The following is a 6009-nucleotide window of genomic DNA, read 5'->3' as shown; positions in this document are numbered from 1 at the left end:
CGTAGGTGGGGAACGGGTTCATCCGTTCGTAGGTGGGGAACGGGTTCATCCGTTCGTAGGTGGGGAACGGGTTCATCCGTTCGGAGGTGGGGAACGGGTTCATCCGTTCGTGTTCGGAGGTGGGGAACGGGTTCATCCGTTCGTGTTCGGAGGTGGGGAACGGGTTCATCCGTTCGTGTTCGGAGGTGGGGAACTGGTTCATCCGTTCGTAGGTGGGGAACTGGTTCATCCGTTCGTAGGTGGGGAACGGGTTCATCCGTTCGTAGGTGGGGAACGGGTTCATCCGTTCGTAGGTGGGGAACGGGTTCATCCGTTCGTAGGTGGGGAACGGGTTCATCCGTTCGGAGGTGGGGAACGGGTTCATCCGTTCGGAGGTGGGGAACGGGTTCATCCGTTCGGAGGTGGGGAACGGGTTCATCCGTTCGGAGGTGGGGAACGGGTTCATCCGTTCGTGTTCGGAGGTGGGGAACGGGTTCATCCGTTCGTGTTCGGAGGTGGGGAACGGGTTCATCCGTTCGTGTTCGGAGGTGGGGAACGGGTTCATCCGTTCGTGTTCGGAGGTGGGGAACGGGTTCATCCGTTCGTGTTCGGAGGTGGGGAACGGGTTCATCCGTTCGTGTTCGGAGGTGGGGAACGGGTTCATCCGTTCGTGTTCGGAGGTGGGGAACGGGTTCATCCGTTCGGAGGTGGGGAACGGGTTCATCCGTTCGGCGTTCAGTGAAAACTGGTTGCAGACCACCACTGCTGGATCCATTCATGTTTACGTTGTAAAATGTGGGAAAACAAGTTCTTTCCTCATGGCGTTCCTCATCCTGTTCCTCATGGCGTTCCTCATCCTGTTCCTCGTGTCGTTCCTCATGGCGTTCCTCATCCTGTTCCTCGTGTCGTTCCTCATGGCGTTCCTCATCCTGTTCCTCATGGCGTTCCTCGTGGCGTTCCTCATGGCGTTCCTCGTGGCGTTCCTCATGGCGTTCCTCGTGGCGTTCCTCATGGCGTTCCTCATCCTGTTCCTCGTGTCGTTCCTCATGGCGTTCCTCATCCTGTTCCTCATGGCGTTCCTCGTGGCGTTCCTCATGGCGTTCTTCGTTGCGTTCCTCATGGCGTTCCTCATGGCGTTCGGGCTGAACTCGCTGCAGCAGAAAATCAGGCTCCTCCCACCTTGTTCCCAAAGAAAACTCATGGTGTGACACCTGTTCCACATCATAAGACTTGCTTTTATGTACAGTTCTGAACATGCTGTGATCCTGTCGTCTCCTCCGTGTTGAACTCAAACACAGAGAACAGTCCGAGGGCCTCGAAGCGTCGGGGGACGACCCGGATGACCCGGTTTCATGAAGGAAGCCTGAGCTGCTGGCTCACATCATAAAGACACCTTTATTTCAGCGTTGTGAGGGCGTTGCAGTGAAGCCTTCACGGCAGCATGCAGACGGACTGAGTCTGACACCCTGGATTAAACGTGCACGATCTGACGCAGCGTGCTGCTGTCGAGTCACCGTGGAAAATAAAATGTTTGTTGTCTCACAGCTTGTGTATCGTCTCGTTTTGGCTCTTCAGAAAGTTTCTGTCAATCATGAAAACTTCCTTGTGGAAATAAAAAGCTTCATTGTCTGAGCTGTACGTTACCGTGACGACGAGCTGCACCTGAAAGGAGCCTGAATCGCTTCTCATTATATTTGGTTTTATGTAAACCGAACAGTTTAAGAGTAAGGAGATTCGGAGAGCTTTACTTAAAGCTTCAGAAACAGAATTATTATTCCTCCAAAGTCTAACTGATAGAAAGCAGAGAGGCTCGGCCCATGAAGTCAAAGTCTCCTTTAATCCAATAAAAGCTATTTATGATGCAAACCTAATGAACTCCTGTCTCAGTGCGAGTTGAAAGCATTAATCCGAACATAACTTCAGAATAAGTCTATCACAGGAGTTCTTGTGTCCAGTTCTGAGCTGGTTCTGTAAGAACCTCACAGTGGAGCCAACATGTCTGTAGACCCGCTGACTCTGGGAAACTCATCACTGAGACCCGTCTGTGGTTCCAGGTTTTCTCTTTTCTCTCTGACAGCATCAGTGAGCCGTAGGAGGTGTATGTATTACATAATTATATGGACATATACGTATATACTGTAAAGTTTGCATCTGATATAAATCCATAACCAGGAAGGTGTTTACATGTTCATGTCCATATAATTCTGTATTCTTGCTCTTCCTGTAAGTCATGTGACTTCTCAGGAACTGGCCTGACCCTCCTTTGGGTGGAGGTGGTGGGCGGGTCTTTCTCTCAGGTGATAGCAATGTTGAAGTGCAGCGTTCCCTCAGAGGCTGTGAGCTGTTCCTGCTGTAAGTAACAATCTTCTGTTGATCATATTCAGTTTCCTGCAGGGCGGGTATCTGTTTCTGACCTTATATTAGAAAAATCATAATCTCATTATTACTGGGCCCCTTGTTACATCAGCTTGGTAGACATATCCACAAGGGAGGCTGTGTGAAATAAAAAGTATGATATCTTCATATAGATATATATATTTGAGTCTTTCTTTCTTTATAAAACAAATGCTGCCTTGGTCTTCAGTTGAATTGTTTTGAATAGAGCACCGATTGTGGGTTCACGTGTGACACGAGAAATTTCTCTGAGATTAATAAGTGAATAAAGCACATTCAAAGCACTACATTATATGTTACATTCATTAGTGCCTTGCTGTTTAAAGCTTTTTTATAATGTGCAAAACCTATACTGTATTCTTGCTTTTCCTGTAAGTCACGTGACTTCTGAGGAACTGGTCTGACCCTCCTTTGGATGGAGGTGGAAATTCTTCCATTTCCAACACGATTTCAAGCCCTAATTTTAGTAACTAGTCCTGAACAGTTTCTCCGACCTCAACCAAACAATCTCTCAAAATGTGTAACAGAAAGCTGAATTATTCAGCATTCAAACCAGGTGTATTCACGTGTAAAAAAAAATACAGAACTAATGGGTATTACACACAACTTTATGGTGCAGTTACTTTAACCAAATATATTCTTGCTATTTATAAATATTCAGAAAGTTATTCATATGTATGTATATACTGTAAAGTTTACATTATGATATAAAGCCATAACCAGGAAGGTGTTTACATGTTCATGTCCATATAATTCTGTATCTTGCTCTTTCTGTAAGTCATGTGACTTCTGAGAAACTGGCCTGACCCTCCTTTGGGTGGAGGTGGTGGGCGGGTCTCTCTCTCAGGTGATATCAGTGTTGAAGTGCAGCGTTCCCTCAGAGGCTGTGAGCTGTTCCTGCTGTAAGTAACAATCTTCTGTTGATCATATTCAGTTTCCTGCAGGGCGGGTATCTGTTTCTGAAATCTGCTGTTGCTCGTTATTTCTGTGTAAAGTTTGCATATTATATAAAAGCCATAATCAGGAAGGTGTTGATGAATGTCATGTGTGTGATGTAGTGATTTGAATCTCTGCTATAGTCATGTTTCTGTCTCATTCAAAGTTTCCGGCGTCACACTCAGAATGATTCAACTAGAAACCAAAGCTGCATTTATTTAAAAAAGGATAAGAAAGAAAGAATGTATAAGGAACCCATCCTCAGGCAGAGCAGGTGAGCAGGCAGCTTACAGCAGACGCAGGGATTGTTGCACACAAGTCTTTACTTTCCTGAACTAATACCTGAAACTGTGGGCGAGCGGTCATCGCACTGTTTTATGTTCTCAGCAGAGAGAACGATCCACTGCGGATACGAACAACTGTTATTTTCATTTTCAGTGTTACAGTTAGGACCTCTGATGTGTTTTCAAACTGTTGGACATAGCAGAGAAAATCCTGCTCTACAGAAGATGTAATCTTGATTCAAGAAGCTGTCAGCAGCCCAAAGCTTGTTAAATATACGGCAGAAATGCTCCATTTGTGTCTGAAGGAAAGAAAGATTATAATGAAGATGATATATATATATAAACATATAATGTTTGTATTCCTGGGCAAAGGAAGGACTGATCACATGGATCAGGAAAAATATCTTCCATATAGGGCGCTGCTCTGACAGCTGAGCTCCTTCATGTGTCCACTGGAACAGTTCATGTAACTAATCACGTTACTATTCTGCAAACTTATTCCGGTTATTTCACTTCTTCCATTTCCCACTCGATTTTAGGCTCATAACTAGTCCTGAACAGTTGGTCCGACCTCGACCAAAAAATCCATCAAAATGTGTAACAAAAAGTTGAATAACCAGGTAAAAGTTAAAGACTAAATAAGAGGAAAAAAAACTAAAACTTGTGTCTGTTTGTGGGCACAGAATAAAACAAAATAATAAGTATGAGCAATAGTAATATGTGTGCCCTGCCTTTGGCATTGGCACCCATAACTAGAAAATTTCTGAAGAAATTTTGATGGGTGCCAAGCTGCTGCCCGTCCACACAGAGACATATGAGTTAATGTGCTGAGAGTTGAAGGTCAAATTGAAGGTCAACCATTATATGATCATAATCCAGTCTGAAATATGAGATTCTGGCTTGTTCTGGTGAAATCTGCCTGCTTTAGACACATAAGGCCCGGTTGATCTGTTCAGAATAATGGAAAACATATGAGTTAGTGCGCGCTATCGCGCACATTTGTCTCATCGGGGGCTGGCATGAACCTGTTAATCTGTTCTGAATAATGAAAATTTATGAGTTAAAGGCAGAATTTATGAGCCCTTCTGCTGCCCTGCTCCTGCCCTTCTGCTGCCCTGTTCCTGCCCTGCATCTGCCCTTCTGCTGCCCTGTTCCTGCCCTGCATCTGCCCTTCTGCTGCCCTGCTCCTGCCCTGCATCTGCCCTTCTGCTGCCCTGCTCCTGCCCTGCATCTGCCCTTCTGCTGCCCTGCTCCTGCCCTGCATCTGCCCTTCTGCTGCCCTGCTCCTGCCCTGCATCTGCCCTTCTGCTGCCCTGCTCCTGCCCTGCATCTGCCCTTCTGCTGCCCTGCTCCTGCCCTGCTCCTGCCCTTCTGCTGCCCTGCTGCTACCCTGCTGCTACCCTGCTGCTGCCCTTCTGCTACCCTGCTGCTACCCTGCTGCTGCCCTGCTGCTGCCCTTCTCCTGCCCTTCTGCTGCCCTGCTGCTACCCTGCTGCTGCCCTTCTGCTGCCCTGCTCCTTCCCTGCTGCTGCCCTTCTGCTGCCCTGCTCCTTCCCTGCTGCTGCCCTGCTGCTGCCCTGCTGCTGCCCTCCTGCTGCCCTGCTGCTGCCCTCCTGCTGCCCTCCTGCTTCCCTGCTGCTGCCCTCCTCCTGCCCTTCTGCTGCCCTGCTGCTGCCCTCCTGCTGCCCTTCTGCTGCTATGTTTACTCTGCCCTCATCAGCCATCTTGGCTCTGCCCTCATCCGCCATCTTGGCTCTGCCCTCATCAGCCATCTTGGCTCTGCCCTCATCCGCCATCTTGGCTCTGGCTTCATCAGCTGTGATAGAACAGGGCAGCCATCTTGGGTGTGGTCAGCATTAGTTGCTATGGGCAACAGCTGTGACTGCCAACTGCCAACTGCCAAATCTGCACCTCACTTTGTCCCCTTAAAATCATGGGGTTTTCATATTGAGGCACAAGTCTGGAACAAACGGTCGCTATTCGAAAAGTAGAAATCGGATCCGAATAATTCTTTCACCGTGAGTGCCAGAAGGGACATGGGAAGCCAGCGGTGTAGTTTTTATTCTTCTACCCCCCGTGGTTCCTTTATTAGGGCAGTTTTAAAATGAGTTTTCCGACTGATTTCAGGGCTCGGCCGTTTTATAATGGGATGGAATGTTCCCTCTCTGCGCTCAGAGGGGATTTGTGAGAAATCTGTGAGGCCAAGCTCAATGACAGTCACATTGGGTGAAAGAGAACTAAAATACCTACGTTTCGATATATAATTTATCCAGATCAGGCAGATATTTTGGACGTGAGAGGAATTTGTTCGAGAAATGTTCTTTTAAAGATTTTTAGAGTGACAGTTACAGTGTAACTGACATGAGACGACCTCCTCTGGACACCTAAAACGTAAACTGCCGTTGTGTCAAAGCTG

The sequence above is a fragment of the Leuresthes tenuis genome, unplaced genomic scaffold, assembly GCF_036924035.1.
Source record: "Leuresthes tenuis unplaced genomic scaffold, fLeuTen1.0.hap1 SCAF_14, whole genome shotgun sequence".
Taxonomy (NCBI): domain Eukaryota; kingdom Metazoa; phylum Chordata; class Actinopteri; order Atheriniformes; family Atherinopsidae; genus Leuresthes; species Leuresthes tenuis.
Note: the sequence above shows the minus strand (reverse complement) of the source record.